Consider the following 18,154-nt stretch of genomic DNA (forward strand, 5'->3'; position numbering starts at 1 on the left):
GACCACACTTCAGGCAGAGGTGGTCGGATGTGCTGAAACGTGGTATACCATTCATTCTCCGCATTGTTTTTCTGTTTCCCTAAACCACCCATGTTAGGTGAAACTGCCCCAGCATCTCTCTTTGCTGCTGCCTGCAGGTCATGATGTAAAGTGCTCAGTGCCATGCGAGTCGGCCGTGGTGCTCATAGGCTAATTCTCCGGCTCTGTAAGCCAGCCCCCAGTTAAATGCTTTCTTTGATAAGAGTTAGTCATGATGTCTCTTGACAATATCAGAAAACTAACTAGGGTGGCCATGCTGATTATATTGAAGACACAAAGCAGCAGGCTGAGGAGGTGTCCTGACTGGTAAAGTGCTTGCTGGACAAACGCGAGGACCTCGTTTAGTCCCCAGAATTCACATTTAAAAAACTAAACCAAATAAAACTGGGTGTGGTGGAAGGTTTTATAGTTCCAATGTCAGGAAGAGAAGACAGGAAAGCTGCTTTTAAGGAATAAAGCTGTACTGAGGCAGCAGAGCTGGAGAAAAGGGGCCACTCAGTCTAGCAGTCTAGGCTTTGGAGCCCAGATCGCTCCATCAAGAGCTCATACATTAAAAAAAAAAAAAAAAAAAGAGCTACGGAAGTATGATTTTGTGTTTCCCCCCCGGCCCCCCCCCCCTTTGGCCTCTGGTCTAGCTCTTGCTCTTTTGATTGCTCTGTTGTGTTGACCTTTTCTTGCGGTGCTCCACTCTTCCGTGATGAGCCGGGAGCAGGTATTCTGGGCCAGTGACTATTAGACTCATTTGTGACTTTATGGAAGTCACTGCTAGGGCAGCAGCTTTAGCAGCAGGCGACTTCGGACTCTTAAATGATACTGAAACTGTGATAGCTTGCTGCAGCAGTTTTGTCAAAGAAGTGCAAATGGGGTCGTTACTTAGTGTTTGTTGCTGCCTGCCCGCTCCTCTTTCTTTTCTGTTATAAAATGACTCTAGTGGGGTTTTCCCTAGGACACCATCTAGGACCATGTGGACTGTTGTGGGCAAGGGTGTTATCACAGACAATATTGACCCTGTAGCAACTGTCGCAGGAATGTGTCACCATAAAACCCAGTGCGTGCTGTCTCTGCCTCATAATCAGTGCAAAAAAAAAAAAAAAAAAAAAAAAAAAAAAAAAAAAAAAAAAAAAACCCAAAAAACAAAAAACAAAAACTTAAATATTTATACTCTTGGCATACTTCTTTATGGAACTTTAGGGTCCCAGAACCCTTTGTCAGGGCGCGGGCTGAGTGTAGAGCCGGCTGCTGGGGCAGGGATGGCAATGGCTTCCATTACTGTCATGGTTACCATGAATGGTACAGGCGGGGGCGGGGGGGGCGGGGAAGGAGTGGGGTCTGTGGATGCTAGAGATGGAAAGCCTGCAGCCGGAGTAGCGCTGGGAAAACTGGATGTTGATGCGCCGCTCAAGCAGCACACCAGTCACCGAGGTACAGTAGTTTCCCATGGTGTCAGTGGCGTCCGTGTTCATTTCACGGGTTCCCTTCAGCGTGAATGATGGTCATGTTGGTGACTTCTCAAAGGTGACATCGCTGGACAGCATGAGCCATTATGGAGCGGATCCCTCACTCCTGCTCTTCACTTTGAACTGCTTTCTGTTATTTCCGGTGGCTGCTATAGCTGAGCTGCTGCTCATGATAAACAGTTGTGGCTTTAAACCAACTGCTATGTCTGGGACAGTGGCCTTGACACACTGAGTGGACACTGTGAGGTTGGAATGCTACTTGTTTACTTTTTAAATGTCAATTCTTACTTCTTTTCTCTCTTTTTCTCTTTCCTCTCCCTATACATACACACACACACACACACACACACACACACACACACACACACACACACACGGAAAATCAGAAAAAGGTGAAAATAAAGTAAAGCCAGGATGGCTGCAAGGAATTTTCGGCTAGCAGAAACAGTAAAACCCGCTTATTCTTCTTGAGGTTAGAACATGCATTTTGTAGAAATTTCCTTTTAGATAGCAAACTCTCTGCATAAAGAAGCCTCTTGGTAATTAGTTTTTACCTTCTTTCTGTTTGCCAAGGCATTTTATTCTGCCTAGCCTTTACTTCCACCCAGCAGAAGGCAGACACACAGAACACAAGACATATGGCCAGAATTGCAGAGTCGGAGTTAGTACTTTTAAGAGAACAGATTTTTAGTATTGTGTGTTTCTATATTTTAACTCATGTATGCTTGATATTTTAAGGATACAGAGTTTTTCATATGTTAATAGCTATCGGAAGAACTTAATTCTTTCCCTTTTTTTGGAGATGATCTAGGGTAATCTACAGAGTATTTTATATTGAAAAAGGAGGTTGGGAAATAAATACTCACTGAATGATGGCGTACTTAAAGATATACCAGTGAAAGAAAATGCAATCTCCTTTGCACGAGTAGAAGTTAGAAATTAAGGCGCTTACCAAGAACATAGAATCAGCCAGGTGTGGTGGCACATACTTTTAATCCCAGTTCTTGGGAGACAGAGGAAGGTGGATTGCTGTGAATTCGAGGCCAGTATGGTCTACAACGTGAGTCTAGGTCAGCCAAGGCTACAGAGAGAAACCCTGTCTTGAAAAATCAAAAGAAAAAAAAAAAAGACTCTTTTGTTATAGTTCTCATCTATTTTGTTAGTGCAGGGCCCAGAAACTTGCATTTTCTGTATCCTGGGTGACTTTTAGGTCAAGTGCTCAGGGAACTATTTGATATTACTGTGTTTTCAAACTGGGCCAATTCTTTGATAGTAGTTGTTTTTGAAGATAGAATTCTTCTCGCAAGCCAGGAGTGGAAGTGAACCTGATGTCCTACATAACAGTCCTGTAGAGAAAATGACATCTCAGTGTTACTACAACCTAGTACTTCTTGGAATTTTCAAATGCTTCTACTCAAAGAAGGGTGGCTTAACAAAACAAAACAATCAATGACCTAACTGTTTCAATAAGTCTAAATGCAATAAACAAGAAGCACGAAAATCCTAGGCTCTACCACCCAGGGTGAATTCGACAGAATCCCAAAGAATTAAAAAGAATGGGTATGGGTTGTATAAAGAAATGAAAGAGGACACAAACTTTGAGTGAATTCCAAGAGAATACAAACACTTAAATGACAAAGGGAAGTCAGTATAAGATACGAAAGTAAAATTCAAGTGAGAAAACTCAATAGAAAAACCTCACCAGCGCCGGAGAGATGGCTCAGTGGTTAATAGTGTGTGCTGGTCTTCCACAGGCTCTGAGTTTGACTTCTAGTCAGGTGGCTTACAACCACCAGTAAACCCAGTTCTGCGGAATTCATTCCTTAGAAACAGTATGAAAAGAGCATATCTAAGAATCATGGGCATTAGGAGAAGGATAAAAATTTGTTGCGAAAGGCACAGAAAACATTTTCAGTAAAACCACAGTGGAAATTACCCCAAATCTAAGGAAAAAGTGACAATCCAGATGCAATAGGCATTTAGGACACCAGTGAAACAAGACCACAAAAGAATTTCCCACACCATGTTCCAGAATAAAGAAGATATATTGAAGCTTGAGAGAAACACAGAGCCACATATAAAGAGAGGTCCATCCTAATAGCAGCAGATTTCTCAAACAAAACAAATCCAAACAAAGCAAAACAAAGCTGTTAAAGTTAAAGGAGACAACACCCAACCTAGACTTCTATACCTAGACAAACTAGCTATCACAATGGAAGACAAAAGAAATGTTGGCCAATAAGCCTGAGGAGAAAGACAAACACATCCATGAGGCTACAGGAAAGAATGAGACATGTTAGAATGGTAGGTGGGCAAAGGAAGACTTGAAAAACATCAAACACTGCAAAACTAACAAAATAGCAAATAGCAAACATCTCTCAGTAATAACTCTGAATGTTAATGGTCTTAATATGGCATTAAAAACACAGGTTAAGAAATTAGGTTAACAAACAGGAATTTTTTGTTCCCTCTAAGCAACGAACCTCACCCACAAAGAGGGATGCGACTTTAGAGGGAAAGATGGAAACAGGTATTCCCAGCAATTGGTACTAGGAAATAAAAAGATGCGAATGTTCTAGTATCTGAGAAAATAGACTTTAGAATCAGTCAGAAGAGAGAAAGAAAGTCGTTTGCTAAGGTGATAAACCATCAAGATGACATAAATTTAAGCATGTATTCAATGAACCTGGGTGCACCCGACTTCATCAGATGCAGCTAACACCAATGCAGCAACCATGTGCTACATCAATACCCCGTCCTCACTAGTAAATGAATCACTTGCGCTGGACATAGTGGCACACATCTCTAATCCCAGCACTTGGGGAGGTGGAGGCTGGTGGATCTCTGTGAGTCCGAGGCCAGCCTGGTCTACAAAGAGAGTTCCAGGACAGCCAGGACTGTTACACAGAGAAACCCTGTCTCAAAAACAACAACAACAAATAAATCATCCTGACAAAAAGCAAAAAGAATCATCTCAGTCAAATGACATTATAGATCAAATGAATCTACAGATATCTATAGAACAGTCCATCAACATCATCATCAACAAAAACCTACAGAATACACATTCTTCTCAGCCACCCAAGAAATTCTCTCTGAGATAGATCATATAATGTCAAAGAATTTCTTATATTCTTTTTGACTTGCTATCTTACAGAGGACCTGAGTTCAGTTTCTATTACTTATGCTGGTGGCTTATAGCACTAATAACTACAGGTTCAGGGCATCTGTCCCTCTCTGGCCTCTGCAGACATCTGCACACATGTGACACATAGACATATATACATACATATGTATAAATATTTTTAAAAAGTCAAGTGGTTCTACAATAAGAATGCACTAAAGGGCCTTTGTAAAAGAAGAGGAAGACAACCCTTAGATCACTGAATGAAAAGAAATAACTGGGAAAAAAAAAAGAAAGAAGGAAAAAGGATAGAAAAAAGTCAATTAAATGAGTCCTAATGATATTCTGTGATACTCATAGATTTCTGCCTCACCAAATTTCCATCAGAGAGGAGCATTATCCAACAACTGATGGGAGCAGATGCAGAGACCCACAGCCAAATGCTAGGGGGATCCAGGCGAACCCCATAGAGAAAGGAAGGAAGGATTGTAGGAGCCAGAGAGGGTCAAGGACAACCTGGGAACATGGCCCACAAAATCAATTAAGCAGGGCTCACAGGGGCTCAAAGAGACTGAAATAACAAACATGGACCCTGGATGGGGTCTGAGCTAGGTTCTCTACATATATGTTATAGTTGCATAGCTTGGTGTTCTTGTGGGACTCTCAACAGTGGGAATGGGTGGGGCTGTCTCTGACTACCCCCCCCCCAGTCTTATTATGCCGTGTTTGGTTGATATCCCTGGGAGGCCTCCTCTTTCATTTATTTATGAAATGGAGGAGAAACGGATCTGGTAGAGAGTGGAGTTAGGGGCAGAGACTGGAAGAAGTGAAGGGAGGAGAAACTTCCGTCAGGCTGTAATGTATAGGGGGGGGGGGTAAAGATCAGGAAAGAAATTAATGAAATGGAAAGAGAAAAAAGAACAACACAAGGAATCAATGAGACTAAGACTTAATTTAAAAAAGGCAAAAGCTATCAGAATGCACACATCAAAAGTGCTTTGATATTCCATCTCACCTGGTCCGGATGGCTATCATTAAGAAAACAAGTGACAAATGTTGATGAGGATGTGAACAGAAAGTTACCTATCTACTCTGCTTGGGGGCGGGGGCGGGGTGTAAAGTTGTCCAGCTACCTTGGATATCATTATCAAGTCTCTCTAATCAAGAGATCTACCCTATGCCCCAGTTACACCATCCCAGGTTATCCAGCAGAAGACCCACAAGCCAACACAACAGAGACGCGTGTACGTCAATGTTTACTACAGCACTACTCACAGCTACTGAGTTGTGGCACCAAGCTAGGTGTCTAACCACGGAGAAACGGAAACGGAAACCTGGTTTATGGGCACACTGGATCCTTTTTAACCCACAGAGAAGAAAAGTTGTGCCACGTGCCGGAAAAGGCACACACTTGCAGACAACAGTAGTGAATTAAGCCACCTGCAGAAAGGCAGACATCAAGGCTTTCTTTCACATTTGGTCCCTAGAAGTTATATAGATACATGAAATCACACTTGTCTGTATGCTGTGAAAATAAAAGTGAAATTGTCTAGGGAGAAAGAGGTGTATGGCAAGGGTGAAAAATCACAACTTGGGGGTTTGGGGAGACATGCCAGTGTACAATATATACTGGTATGAAAATGTCCTCTACAAGACAGTTTCATCTACAATGAACATACACAATGAAAAACATATTTTAAAAGCATTTAATAACATATCTAATCTACTGACATCACAGGTTAGCATATAGAACATTCTAGCATGTGTGGGTTGTACATGTGTGTGGGTTGACTTCAAAGCAAGATACACACAATATTATAAGATGACATACCACATATTACTAGCTTGTGAAAAGAGCAAATTTCCAAACTCAACGTACTTTTTAAAAAATAAATGTATATCACTTTCACCTGTTGTAAAATTGAAAAATTGTAGCAAACCACTATATGTTGGCACTGCTTACGTGGGCCCCTACGTACTTTGGAAGCTTCCTCTACGTACTTCAGAGGTTGCTTCTGGGTGCCCTGATGTTTGGATTTCTCTTTAGAGGTGCTGAGGCTGGAAACCTGAACCTTGAGGACACGGGATGTGTTTTACCACTGTGAAACACACAACTCTGAATTTGGAATATTAAAAAAAAAAAAAAAACCTGAAAGATTTATATTCTCATCAGAGAGGAATCTAGAACAAAGCATGGTGTGGTGCTATCCCATGTTAAATGGTTTGCTCCTTCATTAAGATGAAGGAATATATCTGATAGTCTTCAGAGCATTAGAATGGAGGGATGTATCTGATCGTATTGGTTGTTAAACAAGTAGGAGTTTATTTGTAAGGTTTGGATTTGTGCAAACCAGAGCATTCTTAGTGCTACATCATCCTTCACCTTTTAGGGTCCATCCTTGGAAACTGTGGAACATCTTTTGTTTGTAAAGTGATTATCCTTATAAAGAGAGATGCCCCCAAACTACTAGAGTGAGCTTGGAGATACAGGGTGGCTGAGCAACAGTAGTTTGTTGTATGGAACGCACATGCCTCTGTCTGTGGCCTTACTGCCACCAGAGGCAAATATTTGAAGAAGCCAAGGAGTGTGCCATTATCCTGGGCATCTCTTAAGGCAAATTAAGGCTGCAGAAAATACTGTCCCTTTAGATCAGAAAGTACTGATCTAGTAAGGTGTGTTCTGAGAAGAAAATCCCATGGAGATAACCTAAGCATGCCTCACGTATTACTTGTAGATATTTTCTCTTGATGTTGGTAGCACTCTGTCACCTACACTGGCCTCAGATGCCTGGGTCCAAGTTGTCCTCCTCTTTTGGTCTTTTGGGTATCTGAGACAATAGCTGGGTGTCACTGTGCCTGGCTCTGAACCTTGATGGATAAACACAAAACACATTGGAAGTGAAGCTCAGGCTGGTAATTTTAGAAGAGCCAAGGGTTCTGCTACCTATATTTCTGAGACTACTAAATATAAAACCAATTAGTTTTGGAAATAAAATGCATAATTGTAAGACGGGCATGGTGGTTCAGGTCTATACTTCCAGCTACATGGGGGTGGTGGGGGTACGGGGGGAAGGTGGAGGAGGAGGGGTTAAGTTAGAGGAGACTAAGTGTAAGACTTGCATAGGCTGCAGAATGAGTTTCTGGCCAGTCTGGGCTGTAAAATTGGTGGGGTCAGGTCAGAAGATAAACATTAAAAAGAAAAAAAGAGCTAGGTCATAGCTCTGTGAGCGTGCTCACTCATTTTAGTTTCTAGGGTCAATTCTTAGTCCCGCAAAAGCCACAAATACCCAAAGCATGAGTGTATATTGATGCAAGAATCATTACTCATGTCATTTTCCTCCCTGTTTTAGTTAGTTTTATTGCTGTGAAGAGACACCAAGACCAAGACCAAGAGCAACATTTAATTGGGGATGGCTTACAGTTCAGAAGTTTAGTCCATTATTTATCATGGCAGGAAGCATGGTGCAGGCAGACATGGTGATAGACGAGGAGCTGAGAGTTCTACATCTGGACTGGCAGGCAGTAGAAGGAGACTGTGTGCCACACTGGGTATAGCTTGAGCATAGGAGACCTCAAAGCCCACCCCCACAATGATACCCTTTCTACAACCAGGCCACACCTACTCCAACAAGGCCACACCTCCTAATAGTGCCACTCCTTATGGGCCAAGCATTCAATCACATGAGTCTGTGGGGTCATTCCTATTCAAACCACATCTCCTCTGTTTTTAAAATGGCCAACTTTAATGGTGTATTCTGAAGTGGGAACTGACTCCTGCCCACACCACTGAGCACAGCTGTCCTCCTGAGAGTGACATAAGAAGCTTATTTAAGTTATGGAATATTTAGTGTTTCTGAATTTTAAATGCAGGACAAATTAACATTAAGAGTCCTTGAATATACTTCAGTTTTCTAATCCTATTAAAAATATATATCGTCACCATCACACCCCAAAATAGGCAGAGTTTATCTAGGTCTCATAGACTGGTAAATGCCAAGCCAGCGTCAGAAAAACACCCTGTGGTGTTAAAGTTTTTCTTCTCTTAAATTCCTTGCAACCTCTACCCCTTTCCTGTTTTAGACAGCTAGACCTTCAAACTTCTATCATCTAAAAAAGATGATGCAGAAGTTCAAAGGTTCACAGAGGAATTAAATTCCTGGAATTTTATGTTCAAATGCTTAAGCCTGACATTTGACAATAAGCTTGCAAGCATGCTAAAGAGAAGCATTGGGCTTTTCTGGTCACAAAGTAGAGAAGACACAGGACAGTTGGTGGAGCCCCTATTCCTGTGTTAATTCTAGATTATATTTTCCACACTGGATTCTGGAACAGGGTGACCTGGAGTCATGGGACAATTCTTGTAGAGACTGGCTTGACATTGGAGCAGCAGAATGGAGATGAATACAAAGGCTGAGGCAGCTGAGATGAACGTGACCATGAATGTTCTCTAAGGGCACAGCTGGCTCAGGAACAGTGACGCGTTTCCCTTGATCCCTGGAGAGCTAAGGATGTAGGCAAAGGGTACTGGGTGTGAAGGTGTCTGTGACAGGCTAGTTACCATTCAGAGGTGTTTATGGCAGAAGACCAGGCTGATTCATGCACACCTCAGGGCATTCTGTGGTTTCACATGATGACAGCCAGCCAGACCTCGGTCCTTGGGGACCCCATATGGTATCGTGGTCCCATGGAGATTCCCAAGTTCAGTTGCAATCCCAGTAGAAGGGACATGGATGAGACTTTTAATTGTTTCCTGTCTCTTGGAAGGGTGGAGGTTTGTAATCACGATGGCCTTTGGACCCAGAGAAAGCTTTGCAGGAATAAGGGTTGCTATTCATTTGGAGAAGTGAGCTGACATTCCCAGTTTGTGTGCAGTACAGGGCTCCAGTTTCCCCACTTTAAAGGCACCGAAACCATTCCTGTCTCAAAGATCGTCACGAAGATCAAACGAGGCAAAAATACAGACTTAGAATAGTATTTTATATTTAGTAACTATGGTAAAAACATCAATTCTTATTCTTATCACCACACTTGCCATTTTAAATTTGGAGGTATAGCGGGTTTCTCATATACTACTTTTCTAAGAAGAAACTTAAAAATACTTTCCTTTTAAAAACCTTTAAAAATCTTCTAAATATTGTGTGAGGAGAGGCTTTATCTAATTTAAATTTTTATCAACAAGAGCTTTGTTTGAAGGCAAAATCACACACTTATTAACATCATGGTCAGTGTTCTTCCACCCAGGCAAAACCAGAACATGGAAAGCTTCTTTGTTTGGATAACTATCCTTCAGAGGTCCACCTGCTAGTAAAGCTTTGATCCTTAGCCCATGACATCAATGAGAGGTGGATGGGAATCTTAAGAACTGGCACTGGGGCTGGAGAGATGGCTCAGCGGTTAAGAGCACTGACTGTTCATCCAGAGATCTTGAGTTCAACTCCCAGCAACCACACAGTGGCTCACAACCATCTATGATGTGATCTGATGCCCTCTTCTGGCCTGCAGGTGTACATGCAGACAGAGCATGGTATACATAACAAATAAATAAATCTTAAAAAAAAAAAAAAAAAAAAAAGGAACTAGGACTGAGTGGGAACTTTAGGCCACTTAGAATAGTCTTGAAGGGGACCCTAGTCTCTTTGGCCTTTGATACAACAGCAGTTTTCTGGCCATATGATCCTGTCATGACATTGTACCTTGCTGTAGGCAAAACTGATCATGACCTGAAACCTCACAAGCTGTGACCCAAAATGAATTATTTTCTGCTAATAAGCTGATTATGTAAAGTGTCCGTTAGAGTGATGAGAAGCTAGCACATAAGCCAAATCGTTGAGGCTGGGATTCTGACTAAATTGTGCTGTCAGGGCACTTAGATAATCTTTCTGCATTTTCATTTTCCTTATTTATAGAGTGGATCTCTTCCAACATGTCCAATTACTGTGAGGATGAAATGAAAGGAATCATAAGAAGGACTTATATTGTGACTGGCACACATACTTACCCAAACATAGAAGATAATTTAGTTACAACTCTTATTAGATAAAATCAAACACTGCCAAGAGGGTAAGAAAAAAAAAAAAAAAAACAAAGGAAAGCTATTTGAACACAGGCTTTCCAGTGCATAGGGATATCTCCAAATAAAATTCAGTATTAACAATTGATGTCTAGAGGGAGGCACAAAGAAGCAGCAGCTAAGGTAAATTTTGGAAAGAGTTTGCTGATGTCCAAGTGTTGACTATCCCTCAAAGGTCCATGTGTTTAAAGGCTCGGTCTCATAGTGCTGCTAATGGCATCTTTATGTGGTGGAGCCAAGTTGGAGTCTACAGATGCTTGGGCATGTAGCCTGGAAGAGGGTTGTCATCCCTTTCTATTTTTGTTTTGCATTCTGGACATGAAATGAATGGTTCTAGTCTGTCATGTGCCTTTGCTTGGCCCATGAATCATGGACTGGAACCCATAGGCTGGAATGGGCCCAACTGGTGTGTGAGCCAATTGTGAGTCCAAATAAACCTCCCTTCCTTCCTTGTAGGTTTCTTACTGATTTTTCTTTAGGACTTAGTCATAGGGACAGGGACAGCTGCAACAGAAATTCCATCAGTGATCACCCTCATCTTTGTGGGGAGAGTCCCCTGGAAGCAGAGTGCAGTTTTCATCTTCTGTCCAAGCTGACCTCTGCTTACTGATAATGTCATTTCCATTTCATGTGTGTGATTATGAGGGGGAAGTCAGGAAAGTACTAGCACAACCAGATTCACAAAGACCTGGTATACGACATACTAAATTTTGTGCGCATGTGCCCAGTAATGTTATGCCACTAGCCTTTCTGGCTGGGGACAGCTGGCTACCCAGGGCCCAGACAGTTCTCAGAGGAAACAAAGAACACAGCTGGGGAGAAAGGCTCATGACTATCTAATAATGAAAAAATACATTTAGTCCAGTTATATGTGAAACAAGCAGTCTGGAGCCAAAGTAACTCATGAATTTGACCCATGGACCCAGGAAACAACTTCCTCTGTATGAAACATCCAAGTGCAGGTACAGAGAGACCAGTGGCAGCCAAGGACCACTCCTACAGCATGGAGCTCTTTGAAGTCATCCAACCTTAGCCTGCTCAGTTTGCCTTTCCTTTCCTGTGCGGCTCATACCAAAGACTCTGGCCTATGTCCTTCTCCTCCTTCTGTCTGTCCCTTAAACCACCTGAGTGTCTTCCCTGGGTGCTCTGTGTGAGGACCTTGGCCTCCTGCTTCTATGAGTGTAAAGAACGTTCTCCTGGGCCTCCCTTGTGGGTATGTATGAGTGACCATCACATAAAAGAACATTGAGTATCTAGGGAAAAAAAGGGGGGGTTTCAAGTTCTCTGTGAAGAGAACTTATTTTCAGGGAGTTTATGCCATGTGCATTAAAGTGTAAGGATGCCTCACTGAAAATGGTGTCTAGAATGTACCAAAATCCAGATTGCTTTCATCTGGACCAAGAATCAGGTCTAAAGTAAGTCTGCCTTTTTCTATTACTTGTTCCCTGCCTTGACTGATTTAACAAATTACTTCACTCTCGTGTACTGAAACCATAGAGATGTATTCTCTCATGACTTTGGAGGTCAATGTCTAAACCCAAGGTGTCATCAGAGTTACACACACCCTTTCGGCTCTAGAAGATCTTCTCTTGCCTCTTTGGGCTGTTCCTTATTTCTGCTGTGCCAATAAAACTCCAATCTTTGTCTCTTTCTTCCCATGGCCACTACATCTCTGTAGGTCATTGAGTCCACCCTAATGATTAAGTCTGAGCATGGTATTAATTCCTGTCCTTATTGTTTTTACAGAGGCTCTGTTTCTGAATAAGGTTCATTTTCGGGTTACAGGAACAGAGAAAACTTTGTTGGACATTGTCTCACTACTGTACATCATTCCAAATGTATCTGAAGAGGATTCATTCCATTTCTTCTATGCCTTACAGAAATGCTAATGTGGAAACAGACTGAAACATATTCATTCCATTTCTGTGGATGATGCTGCAGAGGTGCAGAGGAAGTGGGAGATGTTCAAAGAGCAAGTCTAGTAAGGACATGCATGATGATTCTGTCTATAGAAGACTTGGCCTCCATAGTAGAGCAAGCATCCTAGCTTAGAATGAGGTGGTGTAGCTGATATGAGGGGTGAGGTGTGTGCTCTGTGTATTGGCGCTGCTTGTAAACCATGAGGAAATGTTGGAAATGCAGAGCTCTTTCAAGTTAAAATCTATTGTGGTGAATTGATCCGATACACACACACACACGTAAATACCACACACATTTGCCATGCAAGCTAATGGATCCCAGGGCCTTGCATGTGTGAGGCAAAAAGCTCCACCACTGAACTCCAATCCCAGCCATCACCTGGAAACTTGACACTACTTTAACTTTCCACTTTGACTACTGAGTTGGCGCTCTAGGTTTGAAATGAACATGTGCACTTTCTAAATGAGATCTGTCAATATTTTGTAATAACATTGCCTTGGTGTTTACCCAGGCATGTCTGCCCATGTGTCTGTCTGATCATCTGTTTTTCTGCTTTGCAACCGACACACCAAATTCCTGCTCTGATCACTTCAATTTTCTTTTGGCGTGTACTCAGCCTGTGTTTATGAAAAATCTCAGGGGAGATGAAAACTGTATTAGTGACATGTAGCAAGTGTTCCTAACTGCTAAGTCACCTCTCTGTCCCCTCCATTAGTTATCTTTAGTGTTCATTGCTATGACAAAACATCTCACAAAAGCGATTTGAAGAAGGAAGGGCGTCTTTTGGCTCACAGTTTAGGGTTTGATCCAATTTGGCAGGGCAGTATTGGAATGGGCAGTAGGAGTCCGAGCAGCTGGTCACATTGTGACCATGTTAGGAAAGACAAAGGTCAGGGCTTGCACATGGCTCCTGTTCCCTTTATTCCTTTGGCACTTCAGACATGGGAAGGTGCTTTTCATGTTTAGGATGGCTGATCTCACTCCATGAACCCCATCTAGAAGGCCCCAATGGGCGTTCCCAGAAGTTTGTCTCCCAGATGAGTCTAGATCCTCTCAAACTGACAGGATTGGTCATCACAATTACAGACCACACTGGCCTCCAACTCACAGACATCTGCTGCCTCTGATGGAATTTTGACTAACATTTTACTTTGTATTTTCCCTGAAGGAAAATGTCCTTTTCCACTGAAAAAGAACATATTACTTGACAATATACTTTTAATTGCAAATGACCATTCTAAAAAGTTACCTGTGGAGTCATCTCATCTAAATTGGATAAAACATTTTATTTTACACAGTTGGAAATATATCTAAAACTGCTTTGCCAAATATGCATGAAGTTTATATATTCTGAAAAGACCACATTTATGGTTTAATTTAATTAGCATTAGCAAAAATTTAAATATGGATGTCTTAAAAATGAACAGCCTTGGGAGCATAAATTATCTAGATACTTGAAAAGGAAGGAAAAAAAAAAAAAAAAACCAGCCTCACAACTGGCCAAGGACTTTAGAACAACGAGAGTCAGAAATAACTCAAGCTCCTAGTTTTTATCACATGACCCTACAGATAGTGAGGAAATGCCACTGCCTTTCCTGAGTGTTTCAGACTACTCTAGCATGGACAGACAGCAACAGCATGGACTTGGACATCTTAGAGGTTTAGTCAGGGTTAACATTTTAACATGTTATGATGAACTTGGGCAGGGGTGGCACAAATGCATCATATTCATTTTCTGCTAAACATCTCCCATATAGCATTTCATTTAATTCTCTTCTAAAAAAATCTCTCTCTCTCTCTCTCTCTCTCTCTCTCTCTCTCTCTCTCTCTCTCTCTCTCTCTCTCTGTGTTGCTATCAGAGGGAGTCAGATACTTTGGAGCTGGAGTTAGAGATGGTTCTGAGCTGCCTGATGTGTCCTCTGCAAGAGTGGCAAATGCTCTTAGTTGTCAAGCCATGTCTCCAGCCTTCACTGAGTCCTTTTAACAACCTGTGGCCACAGCTACTCTTTTATTGTTATTTTCTAAGAGAAGAGAAGAAGGGTCATTTACCACCCTTTGAAATCTTGGAAGCTGATGCAGCTGTATGGTATACCTTAGTGTCTCTGTTTGGGTTGCTGCACGGGGAGCCTTGAGGAAGTTGCCTGACTAAGGATCATCACCACAAGGACTGCTACTTACTAATACTATTTTTTAAAATATGGCCTTTTAAAGGTTACCGCTAAAGCTAGAGTTTCCTTTATGCTGAGGACCTGCTTTTGTTGGTGAATTTGAGACAGCTACCAGGCTTCTGCTCTCTGGAACCATCCCACTTGGTGGGACTCCACCTAGGACTGTGTCCAAATAGCAAGCAGGTGCAGAGAGAAGTGGCTGGCAGCATGCAGCTCGCTGCTACATTTTTAATTTTTTAAGAGCTGTGCAGCATTCAGTTACTTTAGCAAATGCTATTGTTTGGAATGTTTTCAGCCCTCTCACTCAAAAGTAAATGTAGTTTTCATTCACCAGTTTGTCTGTTGAAATTAAAGGTTTTTTTTTTTCTGTGCCTGTTCTAGCTCCTAAATAATTGACCCAGACCTGTTACATTTATTAATAAGCTTAAGGAACCATATCTGGGAAGATATTGATCTATTCTAACCTGTCTATAGTAGCCTGGTCTACTTCCCAGCCATGTGCCCCATGCTGCTTGCCATCTATCTCACCCTGGAAGCTCCTTCTCCATCTTTGTCCTTATGTTGACTCCTCATGGCCTCTTGCTCTTCAAGGCCAGGCTATCTTATTCTTCTCCCTGCTCTCTGCCTCAGACCCCCAGACTCAGAATGGAAGTACCACCCTAACTCTGCTGCCCTGATATTGGTTGTTCAGCTTCTTTATTAACCAATCAGAGATAACTAGAAAGTGAATTTTATATAACATTGAGACAGGAGATTCTTCAATAGCAATGACAGTACCAGAGTCTGTTAGCGTTTAGTTCCCTGATGGTTCAGCAATTAGTAGTCGAATATACAGACCTTAATACAATGTGAATGAAGGTCACCTCTGTATCGGCCCCTTTCGGCCCAAGAAATGGTTTTTTCTTTAATACCATTAAACTATACACCATAAGAAAAAAGGGGGCCATATAGGAATAATAGCATAAAAGGGTAGATTATTGAATCTATTTGTAGACTAAAGAACATTAACAAGCCAAATAATTAACATTTGGTAATGACTTTGTATATTGATACAGATTTATGATGATATATTGGCATAGTGTGCTATATATATGTATATATATATAGAACATATATATATATATATATATGCTTCAATTCTTGTATAAGGTTTTGTACCTATGCAACTCATTTAATAATGCATTGTGAAGTTCTAATCCTTTTGAAAGCTACTACTACAAACTGTTTAGGATAATTAAGTAATGAAAGTTATCAGTCAGCCAAACTTTTGGTCATGTTAGGTACTAGTTTAGTTAATTATAGAAATAGGTTTTCTACATTGAGCAAATAGTAATAGCTAGAAACAAGCAATGTTTGCCTATTCAGATATACTACTGTAGATAGACTGTCCTCAAAAACTTCAGAGATATATCTAATATGGTATTTTAAAGATGTTTATTAATAAAAAGCTTTGACAGTGAGACATGTCCACTCTTGGCAGTACCCTCATTCTACTTCAATGAAGATGATGGCCATCGAAGGACCTCCATATAGAGTTTGCTTCCAAAGTGGAAAGCTATCCACTGGGGGAAAACTATCTCTGCTTCAACTGCAGACAGGGTGCCGCCCAAGCTGTGGGCAAGCAGGAACAGGAAGAAATTGATTGCCACGCTTTGCTAAGACAAGATAGGCAGTTTTTCATGATTCCTGCTTCACAGAAATCCACTTGCTCTGCGTTTCCTGTCTACTCAGGTAATATTTATTCCTTCTCAGGCCTCTGATGGGGTTGAAGACTAGATAGTTATAGTCTCACATATGAGCTTAAGTTGTGACTGATCTAAGAAAGTGTTTTAGAGTCTAAGGAGATGCTTTAAGGATGGTATAAGCAAGTTGTAAAAGTTAGAGGGTTTAAAGGATTGGATGGTAACAAGAAAGTGACTTAGGCACAGAACTTTGGGTTCACTAAGATAGATACATAGTAAAGCACTTTCTCCTAAGTTGCCAAATACAAATGGACTGGACACTGTAAACGTAATCCTTATATGATAGTTTTCATGGTTGTTCTTATTGTTTATAGTTTATTATAATAAGATAAAGAGCCTTTTATTGGACTAAAAGGGGAAAATGTAGAGAGAATCTCTTGTGTACTGTATGGAAGCATCACCTGTCAATAAAAAGCTGACGACCTGTTAGCTGGGCCAGGAAATAGGAGGTAGGAGTTCTGGAAGAGAGAGAGAGGAACTCTGGGAAAAAGACAGAGTCAGGAGATTTTGTCCACGGACTCCGAGAAGGAAGGACAGATGAAACTGAAGAGAGGTAACCAGCCATCTGGCAAACACAGAATAGAACAAATGGCTAATTTAAGTTATGAAATAGTCAGAGAATGAGTCAAAGCTTGTGGCCTAGGCATTTATTTATAAATAATACAGTCTTAGAGTTATATTTCAGGCACAGGGGCACAGGAGCAAAATCCTTGCTTACAAGTGCACAGTTACAAGTGTCTATGCTTTTTAACTTACTATATATAGAGAGAGCGTTCCAAGCTCAGTTCTGAAAAATACAACCAGGGTAAAGTTAATTAAACCAAACCAAAAAGGCCTGAGGCTGGAGAGTGTGGCTCTGTGGCTGACTATTTGCTCATGTTGGAGTTCAGTTCTATCCACTTGGCACAATAGTGAAGCAGATGGTAGCTGTCACAAGTAAGAGAAAGTGCAGCTTGCTACTCAGCTCCTTTAGGCCAGATAGGGAGCTCAGCCAGGGGAGGCTTAGGGAGTGAAGGTGAGGACGTTAGTTAGCATTTTATAGTTCTTGGCTATTGGCCTGGGAATCCCCACATGCAGGGGTTGGGCGAAAATAGTTACTTTATACCCCCTTAGGAAGATGACTTAGTTTTGTTTGTGATCATAAGATTCATTTACAAGAAATGACCGGTTCCTCCAAGGTTCAAGTGTTAGTTCTATGACATAAGCTGAGTGAAGTTTTGCTTACATGAAGTAGAGGTTTTTAAGCTTGGTCTCTCTCCAATTTTATTTGTTAAAAAAAAACAAAAAACAAAAAACAAAAAAAAAACAAAAAACAAAACTTAATTCATTCAGAGTGGTGCTTTATAAAACCTGGAACCAGAGTTTAGGCAGCAAGGCCTTCAGCAGGCTTGTCATTCACAGGGCACTCCCAATGTTAGCATTGTAGGTATATTTCTATTGTCCAAAAATAGTATCTTATTTTCATACAAGTGAAGATATTATTAACTTGTGTGTTGATAAACAGATTAGTTTTGCAGTGCACCAGCTTCAGGGCATTCAAGTTGTTTTGATAAATTTGTACTTTAAAATTTCAGAAATTTGAACAACAATCTTAACTGTTATTTTCCAAATATTCTACTTGGCAAACATCTTCA

At 41.2% G+C, this 18,154-nt stretch overlaps 1 protein-coding gene across 1 annotated transcript in view; it reads right to left on the minus strand.

The window, feature by feature from the left end:
* The window catches only part of Rxfp1 (relaxin family peptide receptor 1), a 101,721-nt gene that overhangs the window by 52,606 nt on the left and 30,961 nt on the right, over positions 1-18,154 (minus strand). The window lies entirely within an intron of this gene.

The sequence above is a fragment of the Acomys russatus genome, chromosome 15 (genome assembly GCF_903995435.1).
Source record: "Acomys russatus chromosome 15, mAcoRus1.1, whole genome shotgun sequence".
Taxonomy (NCBI): Eukaryota; Metazoa; Chordata; class Mammalia; order Rodentia; family Muridae; genus Acomys; species Acomys russatus.